The sequence below is a fragment of the Artemia sp. Qi Xiang Cuo genome, chromosome 1, assembly GCF_049724085.1.
Source record: "Artemia sp. Qi Xiang Cuo chromosome 1, ASM4972408v1, whole genome shotgun sequence".
NCBI lineage: Eukaryota > Metazoa > Arthropoda > Branchiopoda > Anostraca > Artemiidae > Artemia > Artemia sp. Qi Xiang Cuo.
This window is the reverse complement of record NC_142794.1, coordinates 8,516,182-8,543,639: the sequence shown is the minus strand read 5'-3', so window position 1 is coordinate 8,543,639 and position 27,458 is coordinate 8,516,182. Positions and strand designations below refer to the sequence as shown.

The 27,458-nt window shown below is 35.7% G+C and overlaps 1 pseudogene; it reads left to right on the top strand.

Moving 5' to 3' along the window:
- The first annotated feature begins 1,296 nt into the window (after window positions 1-1,296).
- Window positions 1,297-27,458, top strand: LOC148955983 (transitional endoplasmic reticulum ATPase TER94-like; annotated as a pseudogene).

Here is a 27,458-nt window from a genome sequence, read left to right as displayed (position 1 = left end):
AATGTTATAATTTAAAGATTCGTTATATAATCCTAATGCTGTTGCAGGCGTTTTCCCAAATTTATGTAAGTTCTATCTACATAATAATTGTTCCTGTCACATGGTATTTGATACACGCCTCTTTGGCGTGTAACTGGGGTCTTTTCTTTACCAGTGTCGAAAATTTGTGATTTTTGAATTGCTCGTAAAAACTACAGACGTATTATTTTGTGCACAAACTTTTAATTTCGTTTTATTTTTTACTTTGTATGGAAGGTTATATTTAAAAGTTTATTAGTAATATTACACGATAAAAGCTTTTTGATTTTAAGAATATACCTTTTTAGCCTAAGGCTAATCGTATTATTAATAAACAAAATGAGAGGTCTGTTTCTAAAAAGTAGATCTCTGATAAAGATTTAATCCTGTGGTGACATAGGACTCCGTGCAAACATTTAGGATACGATCCATGAGATAAATTATTACACCTCTTTTGACTTAGGGGGGAGAGGGGGTAGGAGGGATTAGAATGAAAACGAAGATGGTTGTTATTTTGTGTTGGTTTTCTGTAAATAGTAAAATCTAGTTTGTAGTGAAACATTTTTTTTATTTTATTCAATAAAGGAGGAAGCCATATTAGCCTTCAAAGATCTTCTCTTTGTTCACCTGGTTTTCCTCATCTTACTGACTTTTCATTTATGCATTTATAACTTGGGTCAGTCTGATATCTATATAATGTAAAGCCCATTCCGTTTTGCGCAACTCTTGTTTTCACTTATATTCACAGATTCTCGAGAAGAAATAAAAATGTTTTCTATTTTTAAAACAAGTTTCAAAAAAAAAACTATTTGTTTGTTGATACAGTTATGTGAGATTAACCTGTATTGTGATATAGTAATAACTTTTCCACTCTTTTTTAGTTGTGTATTTGTTTTTTTCTGCTGTTCTGGCTTTTTTTTTCTGGTTTAGATTGTATTAACCGTTCTATTTTTCTTTCTCATCTGTGACTGAAATATCTACTATATCTTTTATACTATTATCTTTTGTGGTTCCGGTTTTTGAGGCGGAAATTTTCTTATTTTAGTCATTGCTTTTTACCTTACCTCAGTTTTGCCTCTGCCATCAAAAGCACTCGGGCATCTTGCAAGAGCCTCCCATCATTCCTCAAATTTGCTGCATCTACGACGTCCTCTCAGTTTGGCTGGATGTAGGTAATGAGGCTTCAGGTCTGCCTGATAATTGCGATTTAGTGTGTTTCGATAATTTATACTTATTAAAAGAAGTTGAAGTCTATTTGTATTTATTTTCTAGTTTCCTATTGAACATCCTGAGAAGTTCTTGAAGTTTGGCATGTCATCCCCAAAAGGTGTATTATTGTATGGTCCACCTGGATGTGGTAAAACGCTTCTAGCCAAAGCTATTGCTACTGAACTTAGGACTAATTTTATTAGCATCAAAGGCTCAGAATTGCTCTCTAAGTGGTTTGGGGAATCTGAAGCCAATGTTAGGAATACTTTTGCTAAGGTAAATATAACTGTACAATTATAAATATTTAAAAATCCTTTCGGTCCACCGTTCATTTTTTTTTCTCTAAAACTAAAAAATAGGATAGTCAAAAAAAATTGTATCATCTAGCTTGTAAATGCGTTTGTCGTCTCTTTTATGATCATGCCCAAGACAAAAGGGCTTAAAAGATTCTTTAATAAAAAGAGTTTCATCGTAAAAATTTAAAAGCTAAAAACTCTAAATAGTCGAAAAATTCTTAGAAGAAGGATTTGCGATGATAAAGGCCAAATGTAGTAGGAAATAATTTGGGATTATAGCAAGTTTGATGTTAAATACCTTTCTTTCTCGAACCGGAAAATAATAAAATACAAATCATATTTTGATAACTTGAATAGGAAGGACCCATAATAGATTTAAGTTTTCGGATGCCCAGACCCTCCCTCATTAGTAATGATTTGGGTATTAAACAAGTTGTTCGAGAGGCAATAAAAGTTCAACTTAAGTTAAGTTCAACTTACGCTAAAGTTTGGCCAATGTAGTTGACCTTTGTCCAAATGTTATATCATTGAACGCTAATGAACCGAATCCAAAAAGGTCAAAGAGACTAGCTTCCGCCTTTGCTTTGAAAAGAATTAGAGATTTAAGCAATATGTAGTTTTATTCGATTTAGTATATAAACTTTTGTTTTAAATTGTTTTAGCTTAGTTTTACTACTGATGACGGTCACTGCATATGTGACCGAAATATCTGGTATTTTTAGTGAAATTTATTATACACTGTCTATAAAAAAGGATTTTATCCCTATTTTGAACTTTTATTTTATCGTCATGGAAAGGCAGTGTGGTCTCCGAAATTATCTACGTCATATGAATAAAATGGCTATCTTAAAATTTTGATTGGATGTGTTTGGGGAAAAGGTGGGCGTGAGAGGGGGGTTATTTGCCCTCCAATCATTTTCGACTGTTATAGAGGGCACTGGCCCTTTGAATTTCCAATCGAATGAGCCCTTTTTAAAGTTTCTACGACAACGCCTTCCATAAAAGGCTTATGAGCCTCCAGGGCATAAATTGAACCCGTTGTCAGGATGGCTATGGGGGAGTGTCGCCCTCAAAAACATAGGTTCCATCGGAATATCAATTATGCTCAAGGAAACGACCATTTCAAAATTTTGATTGGATGTGTTTGGGGAAATGGTGGGCGTGGAAGGGGTGTTAGTTGCCTTCCAATCACTTTCGACTATTGAAAAGGGCACAAGCCATTCCAATTTCCAATTGAATGAGCCCTTTTTGAAGTTTCTACGACAACTTCTTCGATACGAAGTGCCCTGCTCTAGAGGAAAAAATAATAAATAATACATTGTGCCAACATAGTTCTGATATGCCCCCGTGGCATAAGTTCAAACCCTTGCCCTGAGGGTTGTAGGGGAGTGTCTTCCTCAAAAACATATTTTCTATTGGGAAATCAACTACGCAGAACAAAATTGTTATCTCAAAATTTTGATTAGATGTGTTTTGGGGAATGATGGGCATGAGGGGGGGGGGATTGTTGCCCTCCAATCACTTTCAACTATTAAAAAGGGCACTAGCCACTCCAATTTCCAATCGAATGAGCCCTTTTTGAAGTTTCTACGACAACTCCTTCGATACGAAGTGCCCTTGTACAGAAAAAAAACAATACATTGCGCCAACGTCGTTCTTTACTTAGGCAGAGCGATTGCGCTGCCTGTGAAATATCCATACAGTGATATATATGCAAAATTTTTCAATGTCTGCAGTTAGTTTTACTATCTACTATTAATGTATTAACAGTATTGATTTATAAGAGTTAATTTATGTCCCTCTTTCGGTCAAGATGTATAGATTTGTGAAACCTGGTGCTATATGGAAAGGATGAAACTTTGTTTCTATGAAAATTTCTACTTATATTGATACAAAACAAATTAATTGTAATAAAGCTGTGTTGAAATGTTTCTATTTATCGATCAAAAATAATAGTAAAAAAAATGAATTTGTTTCTGTTGGAATATTTCTAAGTTTATTATATTTATATCCAAATTCTATTCTTGATAATTTTTATTTACAGGCTCGTTCTTTGGAGCCGTGTGTTTTGTTCTTCGATGAACTGGACTCAGTCGCGAAAGCTCGAGGTGTCTCTCTGGGTGATGCAGGAGGTGCCGCTGACCGAGTAGTGAACCAAATCCTTGCTGAGATAGACGGGATTAGCGAAAAAAAGAACGTGTTTATCATTGGTAAGTCTTTTTCTCTAGTACATCAATTATCCCAGGAAATGGTTGAGACTACCCTAAGACTATTGGGGTTCTCAAGCATTTGTCAACCTTTGAAGGGCATTATTACTTTACTCATTGTTTTTCATCAATTTTAGGGCATCGAGTTTTGTTAGGGGGAGGGGACTTGCAAGTTGTGAGTAGTTAGATAAAAATTAGAGTCTACTTTAATGCTTATCCAAATAAGAGAAAATATTATAATATTTCTATTAATAAATTTTCATGTAATGGTGAAGCAATTTGGGTTGCCATGGGCTGCTCTAGAATGTTTTTTAGAATTGCTGGAGAAATATTAATATAGTTTTACAGATGGGGTCTATATTTTGTATTTTCTAATCTTTCTAGTTTGTATGGCAACAATGGGAGTGACCCAATGAATAAGGTTAATGCAGTACCTTAATTTTCGATGTGGGAGTTCCAATGAGGGGAGGGGGCAAATTTTTGGGTTCAAATTTGCTCTTCGGCCAATGAGGGAGGTAGGGGGGGGGATATATTTTGAAAAATATTTTTGTATTAGTAATGTTATTGAAGAAACAATGCCTTCTTTTTCTGCATTTTCATTTAAAATAATCTTTTCCCCCGCTCCTATTACTTTTTTTTTTAATTGGAGTTCCCGTTTTGATTGTTGTTTAACTTGGCCTTTAGAGTATACTAAGTTTGCATGGAACATTAAAAACAAACTGTCAGTAATTAAACAGGATTAAGTGGAACTTGAACGCTCTTGTTTGGAAGCTATTAATTTGATGACTAATCCACCAATGACAAATTGAAAAAACTAAAAAAGAAACTGAAGAACAAAAAACTAGGCGTAACGATGGGTGTTCTTTTAAATGTACTGAGAGGTTCTTCTTATGCGTCGCTAAGCAATGTTTAGAAAGAACAACACCATATTAAGCATAAATGAATTATCTTGTATATCTAGAAGAAATGTTAACGACAGTTAGAAGGAATTCAATATTTCCTTTCTTTGTTAGTGCTATTGCTAGTAGATATGCCAAAGATTGCCATGTTAGAAATACGTGGTATGCATGCAACATAGTATTGAAAATCTAAACTTGGGTATTTGCATTAAACAGGGTATTGGTTCAATATTAAGATGAATAGAAAGATAGAACGGTGTTTCATTTAAATTTTAGCTACACTACGTTCCTCGCCTTATTACCCAACAATTAAGGATTCTTATTATTATTTTCATTTGTGACTTAAGAGGGACGTTAAAATTCACCAAAAGGCTTAAAATGTAGTTAACCTGAAATAAAAGTTGTCATAAAACAGTTGGATTGCCCCCTAGTGAGGTGGACGTTATTAAATTTATTGTGTTTTTTAATCTATTAATGCTAATATTGATGTAGGAAATTGTAGGATAACACAGTCAAAACAAAAATGGAAATAATAAAATTTAGTTAACGTCATAAGCACTTTTTTGGTTTAAATTTCTACGCGTTTCAGGAATTATAGTTGCTATGATAACAATCTTTTAGTCGATTTTGAAGTGTAGACGTAGGACTACTCTTCTACTTTTCCGCAATTTTTGGTTAAACTAAAAAAATATCGCCTTCAAATGGGGATTGGATATCGACTATGACGACCAGCCCTAACTCGAGCCCTAGCTCTCGAATGAAAATGCCCAGAATCTTGGTACTAGAGTATATATAATGCCAAAACATTTGTTATAGAGTTTTGCACATTCACAGAGTGGAAAAAGTCTTTAGCAAGAGCTTAGTAAAGAAGAAACCATCAACCAGTCCGCTTTCCAAAGTAAATTTCAGAAGATTTGTTTTTTATCCTCTTGTCACGCTTTTTTTCTTTCGTTTTTTTCATCAAAAATTATATTTCTTTTTTTTTACACCATGTTTTGGCTCTTATGGTCCTGTGATGTTCCAGTGCCCCTCTACTATGGAAGAAGAAAAAAAGTACATGTCAGTGCTATCCATGCATAAAGTGACTTTCCTTGTTGTTCAAGCCAGAGAGGGCTCTTAAGTTTCCTTTTTTGATTTTTCGGCAATGGGGATTCCAATTATGTACTTTTTGTTTCGGACCAACGCCATTTTGAGGGGTTTCAGCAAGGGTGTATAGGGGGGGGGGATAAAAAAAACCATCTTACAGCGCATCAATAATTTGTTTATTCGTTTTTTTGTTATATTTTTACCGCTTGGACAAAAAATTTGGGGAGGGTCAAACTCTGCCCCCTCCCCTCGATACCGCCTTGAGTTTCAGGTTGTTTTTTCCCGAAATTCCCTCAATATTTTTGCACAAGAAACTTGTTCTATTGCGAGATCCGAGATAATAATTACAATTTCCGAATCGGCTACAAATGGCAATTTTTTCTCATTACACAGTTTTTGAAATATGTTTTTTAGTTTTTCGTCTATGGGTCTTGGCTCATTTTTTACTAGGTTGCAGTGACTATGATAAATGTGTATTATGTTTCATACTTAATGAAGCATATAAATATAGCAACTTCCTTTCATATGAACCCTTAAACAACTCTGTCGTTCCATTGCCCAGATAGCTTCTGTGAAAATACTTCTTTTGAATATTCAATATATAAACCCCCCTCCCCTAATTCTTTGTGAATCTATACTTTAGACACTGCATCATTACCTAGCGAAAATAGAGAAAATCAAGTCTTGAAGTTATTTTCTTAAGCGGCTCTCAAAAATACTGCGTAATTTTATATGCTAAATGGCTAAGTTACATTGCGTTAAGTATAACCTCTCACGCCTTAATGAGTCCTTTCACAAAAAGTCAACCTAAATTTCTGCCCTAGGATGGACGATAGACTCTATCAACGAGTGAAATCAATAATTTCTATACAATTTTGAAAAAAATTATGTAAGCTTTTTTCTCACAGAGACTATTTGTCTTGGCTTTTACTCTAATTAGCCATGGCTCTCATGTATTACATCACTTCGACCAAATTGATTTCAATCAGTTGAAATTGTCTCCTTAAGTTGCATAACGTAGCGTAAAGTCTTCAGTTATCCGATTACCCGGTCAATAGTAAAATGCCGGTTAAATCAGAAGTGTGAATGGTTCTGCGGGGTAGTATGAAAGCAGTATTAAAGTTTGGGTTTTAATAAGTCTTAATCTTATTTGTATCTCTCTTCAGACTTGTTTGCTAATTAATTAAAAAAAAAAACTTTACGAAAATAATTTTTTCTTACAAAAGTAAAGGCCATTTTAAACTTAAGCTCAGCAGATAGAAATACCTTTTAAAATTCAAACTCAAAACGATCAGAATTTACTATTAAAGAATAAATGAAACCCAAAACGAACAGAAATTAAATAAACAATCATAGCAAAAACAGTTTCATAAGTTTCATTTATACTTTAATAGGAAAATATTTTTTTTCGTTTTAAGCTTGATTTTCATATTCAATCTAAGCATTACTAGCTTTAAGTTATATTTATTCATTTATATTATTACTTGTTGTATGTTTTTGCTATGATTGTTTATTTAATTTCTGTTCGTTTTGGGTTTCATGTAATCTTTAATAGTAATTTTTGATCGTTTCGAGTTTGAATTTTAAAAGGTATTTGTATCTGCTGAGCTTAAGTTTGAAATGGCCTTTACTTTTCTTTCAAAAACTTATTTTTCGGAAAGATTTTTAAATTAATTTTTGTTCATTTTTGATTGCCAAAAATTTCAAGTTTTTAAAAATTCCTTATTTTATAATCAAATTAAAAAAAAAAATCAAATATTCATCAAAGTATCAAAACTGGTATCAAAGTAACATTATCAACGTGAAAAAATGAGTTTATGTCAGCCTCGGAGTTTTATTATCTGATATTTGAACTATTTTTAACAAAATTGCTATCTCAAAAGTTTTATCGATTGGGTTTGGGCAAAACGGGCGTTGGTAGGGACTAATTAAGTTTCGGTCTCTTTTCACTCTTTCAAAGTGAACTAGAACTTTCCTTGGGCCCTGGGGGGGGGGGTTGTTGACCCTGGAGTTTTAATATATGATGGTTGAACTATTTTTAGCAAAATGGCCACCTCAAATCTCTATCGTATGGATTTATCCATCCGATACACCCAAAGGCGTGGAGGGCGGGAGGGGCTAGTTGCCCTCCGATCTTTTTTCACTCTAAGAAAATGAACTACAACTTTTAATATTCATTCAAATGAACCCTCTCTGAAGTTTATAGTTTATAGCATCTCTTTCATAAAAACCACATACGGCCCCAGGATATAACTTACAATGCTTGTCCCCTGGGCCCTGGGGGGATGTGTCGACACCGGAGTTTTTGTTATCTGACCTTTGAACTATTTAGATAAAATGGCTCTCTCAAAGTTATTATCGGATAGGTTTAAGGAAAAAAGGGCGTGGAGAGGGGGCTAGTTGCCCTCCAATCTCTTTTGACTCTTGAAAAGCGAATGAGAACTTTCAAATACCAATCATATGAGCCCTCCGAAGTTTATACAAGCAAACCTTCCATAAGAACCATATATGCCCCCAAGGCATAACTTACAACACCTACCTCTGGGCCTGGGGGGCTGTGTGGACTATTTAACTATTTAAAAAAAATTATCTCAAAGTTCTTATCAGATGGGGTTTGAGGAAAAAGGGCATGGAGGGGGGGCTAGGTGTTCTCCAATCTCTTTTGACTCTTAAAAAGTGAACTAGAACTTATAATTTCCTATCAAATGAGTCCTCTTTGAAGTTAATAGGAGCATCCCTTCCATAAGACCCATATATGCCCCCAGGGCATAACTTAAAACGTCTGCCCCCGGGCCCTGGAGGGTTTTGTCGACACCGGAACTTTTGTTATATGATCTTTGAACTATTTTTAACAAAATAGGTCTTAAAATTTTTATTGGATGCATTTGGGAAAAAAGGGTTGGGGGGGGGAAGCTGGTTACCTTCCAATATCTTGACGCTTAAAAAGTGAACTAGAACTTTCAATTACGAATCAAATGAGCCCTCTCTGAAGTTTATACGTGCATCCCTTCCATAAGAACCATATAAGACCCCAGGGCATAACTTACAACGCCTGCCCCCGGGCCCATGTTGAGGTATTGAAGGTGTTACATACCTACTTTGAACCTCAAATAAATTTAATCGCACAAATAACGACTAATTTAACTAATATAATAAATAGCAAACAATCGTCTCAACTGACATTAAAATATAAAAATGCGGCCCCATAAGACAGGGGTCTTGAAAAGGTCTCTAAGTCCCTAAAATTCCAAAAGTCCCTAAAAAGAAAACAGTCCCTATAGTCCCTATTTCTGTTCCTCTTTTTTTTTCTTTTTTTGTTAATGTAGTCCTTCATTGCTTTCAGCAAACAAGACTTTAGCCAGTGCCATGGAATTTGGGTATATCACCCCAACATCTAGGAGTTATAGTGCGTAGCAGGGGGTTTTGTTGCGCCATTTACTTTCAGTTATTTAGTATTGATGTTGCGTAGGTAGATAGATAGTAGCATCCAAGGCATCACATCAGCGAGAACGTTTTGTAGGGTAGGTGGCAAATAGCTTCCGTTGCTGACATTGCCCAGGCTGAATTTTAGTTGTGTTTGATTTAAAAAAAAGTTAGTTAACTAACGAGTCTACTTTTTTCGCTTTCAGTTATATTTGCCATAAAATTGACTGAGAAAGTTAGTTTGAACTTCTTGCCAGAAATACTGAGATATCCAAGAACAAAGAATTTTTACTAGTAGTAGGCTATCATTGCTAACTTTTAGTAAACTTAGAATCCGTTCGTTAAACAGAACGTTCAAAGTTAACTAAGAATTACAAATAAAACGGCAAAATCTACTTATTTGTCTTATTAGTTAACTAGTAAAGTAAATCGAACGAGGCTCTTGTAAAGGGTGGCGACGTCATTATTGCTATTGGGCCGCAGTGCAAACAGTAGGGTAGCAAAGTAGAAATGCTACTTGGTAGTTTTCAAATTTGTTGGTAGATTTTATCTGAAAATACCATTTTTACATATAAAAATAATTTTTGCTCAAAGAAAGACTGTTAGAACACAAGTTATTCTGCTTAAAGTGTTGGTAGTTTTTGGAAGTCTGTCGAATTCCGCTACCCGCAGGCAGCAGCTTTGGAACTTTTCTTTACCTGACTCCCCCTCCCTAACACTCAAGTATATTATACAATATACAAATTATACATTTCCCATCAGCTTTTCTTGATATTTATTTTGTCACAGCTGGTTCAGTTTACAGGTACACGGTTTTAAACGAGAGTGATGCTAACGACCTAAACTAAATATGGCAATTTTCAAAAGATTTGTAAAGTGTTTTTTAATTGGGTCATGATGAATCGATGTATCTGGATTTTATAGCTTCAAAAAATAGAATTATAATCAAATAGTGAGTTTTTAACTGTACCTGCTAATTAAATGAAGCACACTCAAGAAATACGCTTAGGTTAGATATTACAAAACCGGTTTCGCAGCATACAAAGACACGGGACGGGTGATAGAATGCAGCATTGGACCTACAAAATTTGAGCTATATATTTGCGCATTGCGGGGGAGGGTGGTGGTGCAAAAGTGGGGTAGCGTAGTAGTAATGCTACCTGGCAGTTTTCTTGGTCTAGTAAAATTTGTTGGCAGATTTTGTCTGAAAATACCAGTGCTTTGATTAATCGCCAAGTTTTTGGGAATTTCCCCAAACATCTGTCTTCTCTAAAAAAATCGGTTCCCCAAAAATCCTCTTTAGTTCAGGGTTGCCATCCCTAGTGATTTATCACTAGTGACAATCCACCCCTAGTAACTATCACTTAACTTGACAAAAATTTTTCGCTACTTTCCAAAGTTTGGTCTCAATTATTTATTACATATAGAAAAACAGAAATAGATCACTGAATTACTGACCTTTCTTCTTATGCTAGTAAAGGCATAATGTTTAGGTTCTAGGTGTTGAACTAAAAAAACACTTAAATGAAACAATACATTTACTTTTTACTGGGATTTTTTTTTCGAGATACCTCGCTATTCTTCTGTAATATTTAGTGGCCATATACCTAGAAAGAATCGTTTTCTGATTTTAAACTGTCTAAATACTTTACCCCCCCCCCTTTATGTGAAAATATATAGCCCGAATTATATATATATCCCATATATTTTGTTTCTTGTCTTTGTCTCTCGCTAAGTTGAAAAAAACTAACGAAGAAACTGGTTTGTTCTCAAGTTTTACACCGCATAAACTAGAATGAGTGGCGCATAATACACAAGTACGGCATAGGGCAGTTGCCCATTTGCGTTGATATAGATAGGTTGAGAGATGAATGGGCTCTGATGCGATTGGAGGAAGAACCTCGAGACCTTTGTGGCAAGAGCATTGATACTTGGTGACAAGTGCATGGCTTCACCTCCTTACACGTAGCAAGGATAAAATCTACCCAAATCTGACGTATGTTATATGGTCCAGTCTCATCATTTCGCATGGAAGTGTCAGTGTAGACAGGGGTTTTTCTGAGTAAAAAAATGTCCTTGATCAGCATCAAACGCTGATGCTAGAGAGAACCCTCAATGCTAATTTGACCGTTAAAGATGCCGTAAAACCATACTGTGGAAAAGTAGAAGTGTACCCGATATCCTCTGGAATGATATCCTACACTAAGTCTGGGAGAATGGCTTACGAGAGGTACCTGGAAAGCTTAGCAGCTAGAAAGTCCGAAGAGGAAAAAGAAGAAGAGAAAAACAGCGCAAAAAAAAGAGTGTCTGGCTTTGACCAAGAGGTTTGACAAAGATAAAGAATCCATAGATGCTTTGGAAAAGAAAATGAAGGAAAAGAAAGCAGAAGTTTCTGTTCATGAAAAATTTCTTACTTTTCTGGAAGAAGCTGCTAGAAAGCTGGATAGTGCCATCAAATCAAACGACCTGATTGAACTACAAGTTGCCAAAGCTATGCTAGATAGTCTGAAGGTCCAGCACGATAAAGATAAAGAGTTAAAAGCTGCCATGGACAAATTTGATTCGACAGTTAGCAAAAGGAAAGTGAACCTCATCTTAGATGTGTTAAAAAAATCCCCAAGAAGGTACCATAAGAATTACTGCCACACTTATTGTTTTCGGTGTTCGTTTTATGTTTTTTTATGTGCGAACCTTTGTATTGGAAATATTTGCAAGTTGCATAAATGATACTGCATAAATTTTAATGGCGACTTTGTCCAGGTGTAATGTGTACACGTTTAATATGGCTGCTAATGACTGTTAACTATTATCATTGAATGCGTTGTGGCTTTGATTTCATCTAACCGAAGGAAAGCATCTGCTGAGTCATGGCTCAACTTTAAAGCGGGCGTATGGACTTTCTGTTTATTTTTTTTACCAAATCCCCCTTACCCCAGTTTATATTATCGAATTTATTATTATCTTTAAGCGTCGCGGAGGGTGAGGAGGTGCGGTGAGGAGGTGCAGCCACTTAGTCAGTTAAGTTTGACGAGTAAGATTGAAAAGTAAGCTTTACGGCTATAAAACTTTATTTTAAAAAATATTAACGTGTCATTAACGTAACACTAGCACAGCCACTTGCCAGCAATTTGCCACTAAACTACTACGTTAGGACTCGGCGCACTACTTTTCACACGATTTGATACCCCAGAGACAAGTATGAGCTATTGAGAATACATGCACAAAAAAAAACATTTGAACGTCGGTTACAATTTCTTGAAACGCCAAAACTGCTCAAGCGGTCCTTGAGAAAATTTTTCAATATAATGTAGAAAAAAAATTTCTTTTTGGTTGAGGATAATCCAAATATTTGACCTGACGGTTTGAAATCGTAAAAGGAGGAAGTAAATTGTGGGAAAAAGAACTACATGTCCGGATATCTACTTTAAAGATGCCTGAAACCGTATCCCATACAGGTAACAGCAAACCCAGGTTTTCAGTAGCTTAAAGACTTGGTTACTATTGTACTGCTCAAGAAGCTGCTACGGTAGAATGAATGCAGCACAATAAAATGTTAGGATAGCAGCAAGGCAGTCTTTATCAGCTGCTTGACTAAACAAATTAGTCTGTATAGCGGTGTTTAGCTTTTTCCATGAGCTTCCAAGGATTGTTGACTTACGGTTTCTTTCATGTTAACCCGAAGGTCACAACGGGTACTGTTCTTTGGTTTGCTAACCTGGTTACTGAAATGCCGTCTCAATCGTGTCCCTATTTTGGTCTTAGGAAGGTCCCTAAGTCCCTAATTTTGGACGTTGCTGACTGAACGACCCCTGTATAAGAACCATATATGCCCCCGGGGAATAACTTATAACCCTTGCCCCTGAAGACTTTGGGGGGAGTGTCCTGCTCAAACATATAATTTCCAGAACTTTCTACTACGTTGAACAAAATGGCAATACCAAAATTTTTATTGGATGTGTTTAGGGAAATGATGGGCGTCGAAGGGGTGTCAGCTACCTTAGAATCAATTTCGATTATTAAAAAGGGAACTAGCCATTTAAATTTTCAATCGAATGAGCCCTTTCTGAACTTTCTACGACAACGCTGTCTATACAAAACCTTATATGCCCCCAGGGAACAACTTACAACCCTTGCCTTGAGGGCTGTGGGGGGTTTGTCATCCTCAAAGACATAATTTCCATAACTTAAAACTACGTTAAATAAAATGGCTATCTAAAAGTTTTGATTGGATGTGTTTGGGGAAAAGGTGGACGTGGGATGGGGGTTAGTTGCCCTCCAATCACTTTCAACTATTAAAAAGGGCACTAGCCCTTTGCATTTCCATTCGAACGAGCCTTTTTTGAAGTTTCTACGACAACACCTTGTATAAAAAAAACTTATAGGCCCCCAGGGCATAACTTAAAACCCTTGCCCTGAATGGTGTAGGGGAGTGTCCTCAAAAACATAATTTCTATCTGGAAATCAACTACGCTGAACAAAATGGCTATCTCAAAATTTTGATTGGATGTGTTTGGGGGAATGATGTGCGTAGGGGGGGGGGGCTAGTTGCCCTCCAATCACTTTCGACTATTAAAAAGGGCACTAGAATTCTCGATTTGTAATGAAATGAGCCCCCTTTGAAATTTCTACGACGACCCCTTCCATAGGAAGTTCCTCTGGGAAAAAAATAATAATAAGTAAATAATAAAATATTGTATCGGTATGGCCTTTACTATAAGCAACGCTATAGCGTGGCCTCTGATTATAAAATGGCCAGGAATAAGCTGCTATGCAAAGCATAGACTATTTTGGGGAAAAAGTTAATTTTTTTGCCTTTTTGATAGAAAAGTTCTTTTTCAGCCAAATAAAAAATAAATAAAACACTCCAGATTTTGATGATTGACCGTACCAGTTGGCTGAGTAATGTTTGATGGCGTCAGTTGTTTTTTCTCTTAGACAAACTGGAGCTAACTCTTGTTGTTTTCTCATACTCTTTAACACCAGGATGATATGCTAGAATATTTTCGGCATTATGTGTTTGATCGGTATGAAGCATTAAAATTTGGTATTCAAGAGACTTTCTAGTACAGCTCGCACATTTTCGATTTCACTTCGTGTTCGCTTTTACACATCATTTTCATCTTTTTTAGGTGCTACCAACAGACCCGATATTATCGACACTGCCATCCTCCGAAATGCGATCGAGCTTGATATACACATGTTATCAGACGATTCCCGACTCGCCCCAGACTGACAAATTGCCACTGCGAGGCCATCTTTCAAGGCCAAGCTTGCAAGACAAAACCGGAGCCACTTAACCAGGCTTCGCATACCAACAAACTTGAACCTAGGTTGGCTAGTTCGAGAGTACCGACAAATTTTCTGGTCCTTATTTGGCGGCAATATGTGAAACTGCTGTCAACATCGCAATTCGCGAATCTATCGAGGCAGGTGATACAAAGAACTAAAGAGAGGGAGCAGAATCCAGACATAGATATGGAAGTAATCTCTCTCTTCCTTCCTGTTGGAAAAGTTCATATGTCTCCTATATTATTGACATTAATAACAGACTTCAAAAGACTAGTTCACAAAATAATAAGTTCAGAAGCGGGCATCATAATTTGTTTTCCAAGGTCCAATACCAAGTATTTTATTGCGAGTAAGATAAAAAATAGAAGCAACGGTTGAATTAGGTTGCAAGTCTCGGAAGTAATGGTAGATTCTCATAAAACTCTGAATAGGTCAATACAGAGGTTTTTAAAGCATTTTTCCCCAGCCTAACTGCCACACTTTTCAGAAAACTCCCCTCCCATGAAAAGAATTTTTTGAACTTGTATAGATAATGCCTACACTAGGTATATACGTGGAGTTAAGGGGGGGGAGGTGTCATATCCCTTGGGCAATCTTACAGAGGATTTTAAATGGAAGAGTGGGCCAGAGTTTCTTTGGAGTACCTATTCCAGACTATAGATATCACTGTGTATTTAGTCTTCTCAAAGTGGACATGTTTGGGAAAAACTTTTTTGGATACCAGGCACAGAAGATAGGTGTTTTACATCTCAGTTAAAATCTAACGGTGGTTTCTCGGGGGGTTTTGTTACCACTAGAATATGTGTAATAGAATGATGGGAAAAGAGAAACTTTGAAGTTCTTAAATAAGAATATTTTTAAAATGATATTGGTGATTTGGGTGCCTGTGATCACAGCTAGAGTTATTAGAAATGGAAAAAGAAAAGGTGCTATCAACGTTAGTTATTGCGTATTAAATTTTTATTTAATTGTTCTTTTGGGTATTCGACTAACTGACCCTATCTCAAACAGTAAGCTGTGCAAAAGGTTTGGTTCAATCCCGCTTTCTAGGGCTACAACGAGAGAAATGTTGAGATGGCTAGGGAACGGTCTGCGGATGAAGAATGACAAGTTGCCAAAGATCATCCTTTTCGGCCAACCATCTAGGACCAAACGACAAGCAGTTCGTCCCCGGTTGGGGTGGGAAGATGTTGTAAGGAAAGATTTAAGGGAAATGGGAACCTCCTTGGAGGGTGTAAAGAGGGAGGATTTGAATAGATTGGAATGGAAGAGGAGCTTCCGTATCTGTGTTGCCTTCAGGCAGCTTGGTGCAGCAGTGAGTTGTTAGTAGTATACAATTTAAAATATAAGCACAAGAGCATGGAAAACTTTGGGAAATTGGTGATAGTGCTGAAAATAAAAATCATCCGTGCCATCATTCTAGTGCCGTGTGTCCACTAGTGGTCCTTAACGCTATCTACTGTGTCTACTTTTTAGCCTACCGTAAAATACTCCATATTTGTCTTTTGAGGTTTTTGAGATGCAGAGGAGTAAAAAGAGAGCTGAATCCCGTCACTAGTACGCCCTTCATCTTAAAGTCTAGCAGCCTGTTTAACTTGTCAAGATTTTTCCTAGCTAACCTAACAAGCTGATATCCGGCTTTTTGGGTGGAGGGGGAGGTTAAGGAGGTTTGCCCTCCCCCCCCCCTGAAAAACAGTCCTCTCAGAGAAAATTGTGGATACGGCCCTGTAACCTAAGCCTATTTAGTGCAGACTGAGTTTGACTTAAATCGTTGATCATATTTAAATCCTCAAAGATCCAGGTCTCTAATTTTATTTTATTTTTTATATCTTGTATTAAATTAAATTTTTTCAGTAATTTTCCAACTCTATAATTTCTATCTTTGTTATAACCTGGAACTACCACCTTGTTTTTTGTCAGATGCAAGATGACAGTGAATTTTCTTAAAATACCCAGAACATCTAAGTAAAGACATTTTGCACCCCTCTGAATCCGTTTGAAGTCTATTCCATAAATGAAAAACCGTGCTTTTCTAAAGTTTTCTTGTGCTGTTCCAAAAATTATTGACCGTGAACCGCACATTCAACCGTGATAGTAAATGAACAAAACTAAATAGTTAAAATGAACAACGTTTTTCTTCCACAACAATTTAAACAGTAATGATATGATAATTCCAAAATAGAACCTTCAAAGAAAATCTAAACCTTCTTTAGCTGTTTGGTGCCATATCTCTTAGCTTTTTTACGGATTTTTTGCCAGCCTTTTTTCCATGGTAACAACTGTCATAAACTGCATACGAAAGTATTTTTGGTACTTGTCTATTATGTGAAACACTCGAGAAATGAAGTTTGGTGAATGCTAATGAAATAAAACAAAATGATGATGAAAATATAATAGTTAAGATATAAATTTGTGCTATATATTTGCACATTAGTGGTGGGTGGGGGTCTAGAGCACAGCATAAATTAAATACGTAGCCTAAACAAACCTATTAAACCTAATGAAAAAAAAACATGATGAAAATACAATACTTTATTAGCAAAATTGTGAAAACTACTACTTGGAAATATGCTCCCAGAACGCCGAAATGTCCTCAAGAATCATGTTAAAATGAACTCGGCCTTCTGCCTTTACTGCCACCCGCCACTTGTACTCTATTAAGTATGAATGTAAATAATGGCGGGATGTACCTCGGTGCTGGTTGTTCCTCCGCTTTGCAGAACCCCACATTCTTTTTACTTTTTGAGTAGAGGCGCCGGGTCTGGGTCGACAAAATTATTTTTGTTGTTCACTTTCAAATGAATGAAACCTGCTTTTTCCAGATCAGGTGTGTTGTAGCCCTTCCAACAATCTGAAATGATTCTTGAACTTCCATGGTGAGACACTATATTCTATCACTTGTCAAAGCAAACTAACCGGTGTCCTCAAGAACAGCGTTTATAATGAACTTTTCTTTGTCTTTGGGACGGTCAGCTGATGCCGAAGCTCCCAATTTAATAATTCACAAATCATCTTCACAATTTTGCTAATAAAGTATTCTATTTTCATCATAGTGTATTGTCACCAAACTTCACCTCTCGAGTATGTTTTATATAATAGACAAGTTACCGTCTTTTTGTTTAAAAGCTTTAGGTGTGATAATCTGTTATATAATTGTACATGTAATTAAATATAATATATAATTTGAATTTACATGCAATTAGCTACTCAGTGGAAGGCAAAAAAAAGAGAGATAGAAAAAAAAATATAAATTCAATATAACTCTCGAGTATGTTTTATATAATAGACAAGTTACCGTCTTTTTGTTTAAAAGCTGTAGTGTGATAATCTGTTATATAATTTTACATGTAATTAAATATAATATATAATTTGAATTTACATGCAATTAGCTACTCAGTGGAAGGCAAAAAAAAGAGAGATAGAAAAAAAAAATAAATTCAATATAACTCTCGAGTATGTTTTATATAATAGACAAGTTACGGTCTTTTTGTTTAAAAGCTGTAGTGTGATAATCTGTTATATAATTTTACATGTAATTAAATATAATATATAATTTGAATTTACATGCAATTAGCTACTCAGAGGAAGGCAAAAAAAGAAAGATAGAAAAAAAATATAAATTCAATATAACTCTCGAGTATGTTTTATATAATAGACAAGTTACCGTCTTTTTGTTTAAAAGCTGTAGTGTGATAATCTGTTATATAATTTTACATGTAATTAAATATAATATATAATTTGAATTTACATGCAATTAGCTACTCAGAGGAAGGCAAAAAAAAAGAGAGATAGAAAAAAAAAATATAAATTCAATATAACTCTCGAGTATGTTTTATATAATAGACAAGTTACCGTCTTTTTGTTTAAAAGCTGTAGTGTGATAATCTGTTATATCATTTTACATGTAATTAAATATAATATATAATTTGAATTTACATGCAATTAGCTACTCAGTGGAAGGCAAAAAAAGAGAGATAGAAAAAAAAATATAAATTCAGTATAATGAAAAAGTTGCAATTGACTTAAATGACAGTCTTTTGCTTTCTAATGCAGCTTTTCCAAATTATATATATTTTAGAAATTTATATAATATTCTCCTATAACGGAACTAAGGCGGAAGAGAAAGTAAAAATGTAAAGGAATGGAAATACATAATACAAATTTAAAAAAGATATTTTATTTTTTTAAAGTTGTTAAAACCCGTAAGTATATAAAAGTAAATATCAAAAAAAAAGTAAAAAGAAACGGCAATGAGCTTTAAGGCTATATTTCTGTTTAATACCGACAATCTCAATCTTCTGTTTTGAGTGGGATACTAGCCGTGGCCTGAGAGAATTTGAATTGGAAGTAATGCCAACACCCGGCCACTGAATAGAAAAGAGAGAAGAGAAAGAAAAATCTTTACGAAGAAGAGGTCAATAGGAACCAAAGGAACGGTAGTCACGTTTACCAATATTCAGGTAAAGCCCAATATGTGTAAGTAAGTAAGTATAACAGCACTAGATCCTCAAGGTCCAAAACCGGCGGGGGCGATAAACGAAAGTGTGGTGGTGGAAAGTGCAACCTTCCCGCTTACCTTCCCCAAATTTCTCCGGGTACCCATTTAGAGCTGGGTCAATCTGGTTGAGCTTACAGAGTCACGCCACTGATCCCCGTGCCAAACCAAATAAGTGGCCACGCCAGGAGTCGAACCCGTGCCCCTCCGACAAAGGATTTCCAACCCACCGCGCCAAACACTTAGTCAGGACGGATTAGCCATGTATTTGGCACAGTTTCCAATGCTTGAAAACTGTGTAATTAAATTAATATATTTCGTGCGATTTCAATTTACACCTTAATATATACATAACTTTATCGAAGAATGTTTAATAATTTATATTATTGTGCAAGTCTGCTTAACCTATTTATCAATCAATCAACCATTTTATTAGTGCTAAAACACTATTACAAAATTAAAGAAAAGTTATTCGGCCCAAGAAGCTTGGCTTGTTGTGGGCCATACAACACAATAATAAAGCACTAAAAGAACCACGAATAATACCCTATATCAAACAATATATATGAAATAAAGGTGAAAGAGAATAAATACGAGCATGCAGTAAAAAAAAAACAAATTATTATAATAATAACAATAAATAAAAACAAAAAAAGTAGAGAAACAGGAAAGATAGGAGATATCAATGGGGAAAAAAACAAAAAGGAGAAACACTAGGAAAAGAGAAAACGGGGAAAATAAACAAAGGAGAGAGAGACATTACTGAACTGGAAAGACCAAACGAAAAACTGCCTTTGCAGACAGAAATAGCGGGACATCCGGAGGGATGGAACTCCATAATAGAATTGATTTCTAAACAGGAGACCTCTGGGCTGCCGTAGATGAGCGTTTGGGTAAAATAAGTCTACGAGAAGAACTACGTAAAAAAGTAGGGTACCTACCTGAGCCTGTCCGTGAAAAAAATCGCTGCAGAGGCGGTGGAAGTGTACCTAGAAAAGCAGAATGCGCTAGATAAAGATTACTTTTACCCACAATACGATCCAGCGGAGCTATTCCAGTATCGTTATAAAGATCAGAGGAAGGGTAAAGCCGAGGGAGAAGAAAAGTAGCCTTCACTGCCCTATTTTGGGCTCTTTGAAATGAGCAGAGAAGAGATTCACTTGTATTACCCCAGACAGAGCAGCAATAAGAAAGGTAAGGAAAAATAAAAGCATAATAAAGAAAAAGCACAACATCTGGGTGGAAGAAATGAGTTAATCCGGTGCAACGTTGAAGACTGGCGGAGGATGAGGGAACGGGTGTGAGTTATATGAGGTTTAAAAGAAAGAAAACATTCAAGATACATACGGAGAAATTTCACCATAGCAGCTTGAGGTATAACATCATTCCCATAAGTCAGGATGATTGGCTTCCTTACGTCTCTCATACGATAAGGGGTTCTAAAGTGTACAATAGCACTTTTTTGGCTGTTGAGAGTCATACCATTTGACCAGCACCAATCTTTTACTTTATCAAGAAGACCTTGAGCTAGGGAAGAGGCAGATGGCAGGTCCACTGCAGTAATGAAAAAGTTACTGTTGTCAGCAAAAAGAATAGGCTGCACAAGGGGATGAAGACCATCAACAAGATCATTAAAATAAATTAAACACAAAAGTGGTCCAAGCACAGAGCCCTGTGGGACACCCTTCAATATAGGCAAATAATAATTCTAATGGGAATCCATGTACTCCAAATAAAGATAGTTTAGACAAAAGAACAGAGTGGTCAACCATATCAAAGGTCTTTGAAAAGTCAAGAAATAGACCCAAAACACACAAGCCCTTGTCCAGATAAAGACGCACAAATTCTGTTGCATCTAAAAGTGCATTCGATGTAGAGAAATTGGGACGAAAACCATACTGATGGTTAGTTGTGAGAGAATTTCCTGCAGTCGTATTAGTATACTAAATAGGCAAATGAAGAAAGTCTACGACACTACCCTTTCAACAACCTTACAGATGACAGGAAGAAGAGACATGGGTCTATAGTTTGAAATTAGAGATGAATCACCTTTTTTATGCAAAGGTAAAACATTAGCAACTTTAAATAAATGAGGAAAAACACCAGAAGAAAGAGAGAGGTTAGTTATATGCAAGATGGGGTTAGAAACAAACTGACCAATTTTTTTAAGAACATTATTGCACAAACCAAAACTATCAACTGAACGGCTACTTGGAAGCTGGGAAATAATACTATAAATTTCAATATCACTGCATGGAGAAAGGAAAATGACTTTTCTGCTATGGGAAAACTACTTACTCTACTCTTGGGTTGAATGGGAACCGAAGGAAGAGTGGTGAAATACGGATTGAAGGTGTTTGCTGAAGAATTTTTATTCACAATAGATCCATCAGCATTCCTGTAGTGACATGGGGGGGGACTGTTTGAGTTTCTTGCGAGAAACAGCTTAATTAACTACAGTCCAAACCTTTTGCAAATTCCCCTTACACTCATCAATTCGACGCGAAAAATAGAGCTTTTTGGCTGCACGTACTGAAGAAGTAAGTACAGTTTTATAATGTTTATACTTCAAAAGATCATCTTGTGTTTTACTTTTACATGCAACCTTGAACAAAGACGCCGTCATATGTTTAGCATTGATCAGACCTTTGGACATCCATGGGCATTTGGGTATAGAATTCCTTGGCCTCTTCCTAAGAAGAAAAATGCATATCCAACAGAGCTCCCATACGACACACAAATAAACTTGTTGCATATTCAACATCATTAGCTTCAAGAACACTAGACCAATCATTACTCTGAAGACTAAGAATTAAATTAGAAATTTCTTTATTTCAAGACTCACCTTGCTCATCCACAGCAATCTCAGTTTTAGGCACAAAAAGTGATAGATACATGGAGAAGTGATAAGACATCAGTGAAAACAAGATCAGAAATAAACTTCAATTTAGGAGAATGAGAAATGAAAATATTATCTATTAAAGTGGCAGAATTTCTTGTAGGAACAACACGAGAAGGAAAAAAAATTGAAGGAAGTAGCCCAGAAGAAGCAAGCACACCAAAGAGATGGTCACATTCATCACTTGATCCAACATTTGACATATTACAATTAAAATCTCCCAAAACACAAATACGTTTTTTAGAGAAAGTCCCCACACCAGAAAGCTGATCAAGCAAATCACAGAACAGATGTGCTGGAAAAGGAGGGAGCTTATAAAACAAATAAACAGTATCACATGCAAATTGACATTTCAGATCAATGACAAGAAAATAAACAGTCCCACTGTTAGACACTACTGAAGTAAACAAGGATTCAAGGATTAAACAAGGAGTCATACCGTCTACTAAATTTAATATCAGATTTTATAAATAAAGAAATGCCCCCTGAGCACTTTGTTACCATTCTAGGGACATGATTAGCAATATAACCATGCATATCATAAGCTGTTAAATTTTCACTATCAGATAACCATGTTTCTATTAAACCAATTACATCAAAAGGGCAAGAATTATCAGACCACAAATATGATTTCAGACTATCCCACTTATTTCGTATCCGACGTACATTCAAACAAAATACATTAAAGCAACTAATTAAACAGAGAGAAGGCATAATTTTATCCCAGAAATCAATAGTAGTGTGATAATTGCAACTAGAATTAACCGTAGATTCAGGAAGAGGGTCAAGTGTGTGCGCCTCTTGTTTGCCAACACTACTTGGTTGCTCAAAGAGAACTGATTTAAGAATAGAAGAATTCAAAAGAAAAGAAAAATCAACCAGATTTACCACGCATAACAAATGCATGCAATATCTTTACAAAGGAACACGATATCCAGCAAGCAGGCTAAACTAGTAGAGGGTAGATTGAAACTAAAAAGGTAAAACTTATAAGCAACAAAGAAAAGAGAGAGAAAAATTGTAAGCCAAAGAACAATAACAAGCTACAAAGCTCAAAAAAATAAAATAATAACAAACAATTACAATCAAATTTCATTTTGCCTGTCTTTGGTACTTAAATTTCGGATCTTCATTGTAGGTAGAGGATGAGGACCCTGTGCAAGAAATAACCAAGCACCATTTCGAAGAAGCGATGAAGACCGCGCGCCGCTCTGTCTCTGATGCTGACATACGGAAATATGAAATGTTCAGTCAGAGTATGAAACAATCCCAAGGTATAGGAACTAACTTCAGGTAAGCTTTTATTCATTTTGTTGTTTTTTTCAGAACTAAAGGAATCAATCCAGTATTTTTGGGTTGTTTTATATTCACTTGTTTTATTTTGTAAGTAACAACGAATTGGTTTCCTCATTTCAATGTAACTAAAGCTGTTGGAATCGTGTCTTGAATTTTCTTCCTACGAAATTTTAGTTTTCAGCTAAAAAAGAAGAAATTAAATGATTTTTCCTATACTAAATTTTAGTTTTCAGCTAAAAAAGAAGAACTTAAATGATTTAACTCTATGTTAAATTTTTGTTCTCAGCAAAGAAAGAAGAAATTAAATGCCGCTTTCTCCATATAAAATTTTTGTTTTATGCTAAAAAAATAAGAAATCAAATGAGTTTTCCCACATTAACTTTTAACTTTTTGTTTTCAGCTAAAAAAAAAAAGAAGTGTAAGTTGTCAGGGGTACTTAAAAAATTGTGTGAAATGTTCGTGTGGTTCTAATATTTTTGTGAGTCTTTCTAATAAGGGAATTACCAATCTTTTTTCATACCTGAGACAACAACATTGCTCTATATGACGATTAAAGTCATTATCCTCGTGTTTATCCCCATCAAAGGTCCTATACCACCAAAAGGTCCTGGTGCCAAAAGGGAAATTTGTCCAAAATAATGGTAAATGCTAGTCCCGAACGCACATAGAAGCATAGATTACTTGTAGACAAAAAATCTTGCAACTAGAAAATTGAGAAAAAAATTGGTGAAAAATTGTGAATTTGCTCAACAGTTAAAACATTTTGTCGTTTGCTTTTCTCGCTCTCAGAAGACGAGGAGCAAAAGATGAGCTTCCAAACAAAGTTATTGAGAACAAAGCCAAATCTCCCTATAATTGGGTTCCTCCAGAGAATGTCTACACTTAACTAATATCTTATTCACGGCTTCTTTCAAGGTGCGTTTCTGTTATTCCTGCGATCGTCACTTGCTATATTTTTATTATTATTATTATTATATTTTTATTATTATTATTATATATAAATCGTATAGCACAAAAACTATATAATGATATATATAGCATATATACATTTCACAAAGATATAATCTTTACTGGGGTACCCTATTTTATTACCGGGCAGTAGCTAAAGGTAATGGTATTTGTCCCAAGTCTGCTCCCATGCATTTGTGAAGCACGCAGTGCTGACTTCACGTGCCTCTGGATATCAAGCTAGTCACCAGAGAACTAAATGCAGATAAGAACCGTTGCGTAGGCAGCCCTCATTCTGATATTTTTTTTTTTTTTTTTTTTGTCTACGAACAGAACTGGGCTACGAAGGCTTACTATTCTTGATGAACCCCAAGCTTGCCTAAGGAAAAACCTCTTTGAATGGCATTAATCAAGGTGACATCAGTTTTTCCAGTTTAGAATTTTCTGACGGTAAACCCACCTGGTTCTGATCTTCTTTCTGCGAAAGACCTAAAAATATAGCAAGTGACGATTGCAGGAATATAATAAACGCACCTTGAAAGAAGCCGTGAATAAGATATTAGTTAAGTGTAGACATTCTCTGGAGGAACCCAATTATAGGGAGATTTGGCTTTGTTCTCAATAACTTTGTTTGGAAGCTCATCTTTTGCTCCCCGTCTTCTGAGAGCGAGAAAAGACAACAAACACGAAAAAAATAACTGTTCTTACCAGCCATACTCCAACAAACGAGCCAAAAGAAGAAGATAATGATAACTTAATTCACTACTGGCCTTCTAGCTCTCCTCAGCTGTGCCTCATGATTACCTTCTAGTCTTAGGCAAATTAGTGTCAAATGATATAAGCGTCAATTTGACACTAGTGTCATAATGATATTTTGACATTTGGTATATTGATCTACGGCAGTTGGCTATTTGGTTAAAAATGGCGTCTAAGTCATTTAACTAGTTGTTTACTGATGGCCTAGGCCAAACAAGGCTGAACTCGTATCTTCAAGTCCCGCTTATTTTGTTTTAAAAAATTTAGCTATAATGGCCTTTATTCTCCCTTTTCCCTTTGATCCTCTATTGTATCCACTGAACTGAATGGCATTCACCTTTTCTAAGATGTTACAAAATATTGTACTGGATCTGACAATTTCCTTTATTTAACGGATCCTTTATTGATAAAACGGCATATCTACTAGCTGCCAAGTCCAGCACCTTAACCCCAAGCACTTGTATGAAAAAGGGATATAATCAGGCAAAGAATACAAACAAGTCATTACCGTCTGGTGTCATCTTCTTTCTCCTCAAGAGATCAAACTGTTCTATATTTTAGATTGGAATAGAGCCTTCTTACTAGATAGTTGCCTATTTAATTGGGGGATTTGCCACTCTCCCCTGTGTTATACTTGCCTCTCAACTTGTGAAACTGTTAGCACGTTTTGTTTGATTGCCAGTCCCGGCGCGAGAAGACCCTCAAGCCTCTTGGCTCCAAGTCGAAAACCCCTGATTCATTCAATATATCTCTGATTTTTGGCCTCCCTAGTCCCTACCCATGGTGACAAAATGATTTTTAAATTATCAGATGAGATACTAAAAACTAATTTACTAGTTATCCCCATGCTGCTTAAAGTGTGCGGTAGCAGAATTGTCCAGTGTATTAACTCACAATCAAGGTCCAGCGCTGTAACTGAATTACTAAAAAGGCGAAAGAACTTTCAGATGACTTGAAACGCCATCTGAGGCACTTTATTACGTTGTTTATGAATTGTAGAGCTTTAGGTAGTGTTGATTACCAAAATATAAGTGGGCTCAAAAAGTTGAGTGGCTCAATCCTCTCTTGAGAACTGAGAGAAACCGAATATGAGTGCTTATGTCTTTCAATTATATTTATATGGGGTTGCCAGAAAACTTGCAATCATAAATGGGGTCGTGAATGAAAAATGTTTAGGAAGCCCTTCTTCGGGAACTGTGGGGGGGGGGGGGTTAAGTAATCGTCAAAAACATAGTTATTAGATTTTTCAACTATGCTGAACACGATGATTATCTCAAAATTTTGATCAGATGAATTTGGGGGGAAAGGGGCGTAAAAGGGGAAATAGCTGCCCTCCAGAATTCTAGTTACTTAAAAAGGGCACTAGAACTTCCCTTTTCCGATCAAATGAAACCTATCCCGATCTTCTAGGATCACTGTTTTGATACGATCATCCCTAGGGAAAACAAACGAAAAAAATTTTTACATTGGAGCTTGAAAAATACATTAGGGTTCTCTAGTACGCTGATTCTGATGGTGATCCTAGGCCTATAGATGTGTACCAATTTACAAAGCTGTGCAGTTCTGCATTGATCTCCAGTAACTCAAAGCCAAAAAGAACCTTTTCTATTGAAACTCATCGATCAATAGCTTATAGTACACACAATTTATTTCCAGGGGAGCTACTTTTAGTCAAAGGTGACAACGAATATTTTCCTCTAGCACAGTGGTGGTTTTCAGGGGATAGAGGGGGTATTTTCCCCGGGTGCGCAAATTTGTGGGCGCCAAATTTCAAATAAATAGTCTACCAGTTATCATTTTTAATTTTTGAAATTTGTTTTTTTGTTAAAAAAAAGTAGAGGACGCAGTTAATAAATGAAAGTATTTGATAATTGATTAATTAATCGGTAAAATAAATAATAATTAAATTAAGATAATAGTGATTAGAAAGTTAATTAATTAATAAAATGAAAATAAATAAAAAAATGAGTTGAAATTCGGCCTGAACGGCCACTACTCTAGCAGTACCACTGAAATCCTTTTTAGGACCCATGTCTGATTATATCAAACTTTGCACCAATCTTTCGAAACAAACACAACAAAATGGCGGTCCGCGCTTTTTTTAACCTCTGGCTTTTTTCAAACTCCGCATTATTTCGTTCAAGGAAAAAGGGAAATTATCGCTGTATGAAAGTGCTACAATTTGGTCATGTAATAGAAGTGCTACATTCAGCGTAGCCCGTGATACAGTACTACACATGATGAAATAGTGCCACCTGTAGCACTATTTCGTGCTACAGGTGGTAACCTGGTCTAAAATACCTTGAATAAGCTCTGAGGAGCGAAATTGTTCACTGCCCGGAAGCTTGGCAAGATACCTTTCGATTTTTCTTCGTTTTAACACGCTACGATCAGTAGCGTTTTTCCCTTTAATTTTTACCGCTATTATATTTCTTTAAAGTTATTTTACAATTCAAAATTGTATGAAAGAGATTTGTTTGTTGTTTTTTTTTTTCAGTAAGACACATTTTTTGTATTAAGGACTTTTATCCATCTTGATGGTAACTTTTTTCTTAAAAAAAAAGAAGAAAAACAAATTTACTGCCTTAATGTGTAAACCGGTTAATGTTCAATTTCTGTTCTAGGTATGAGGAATAG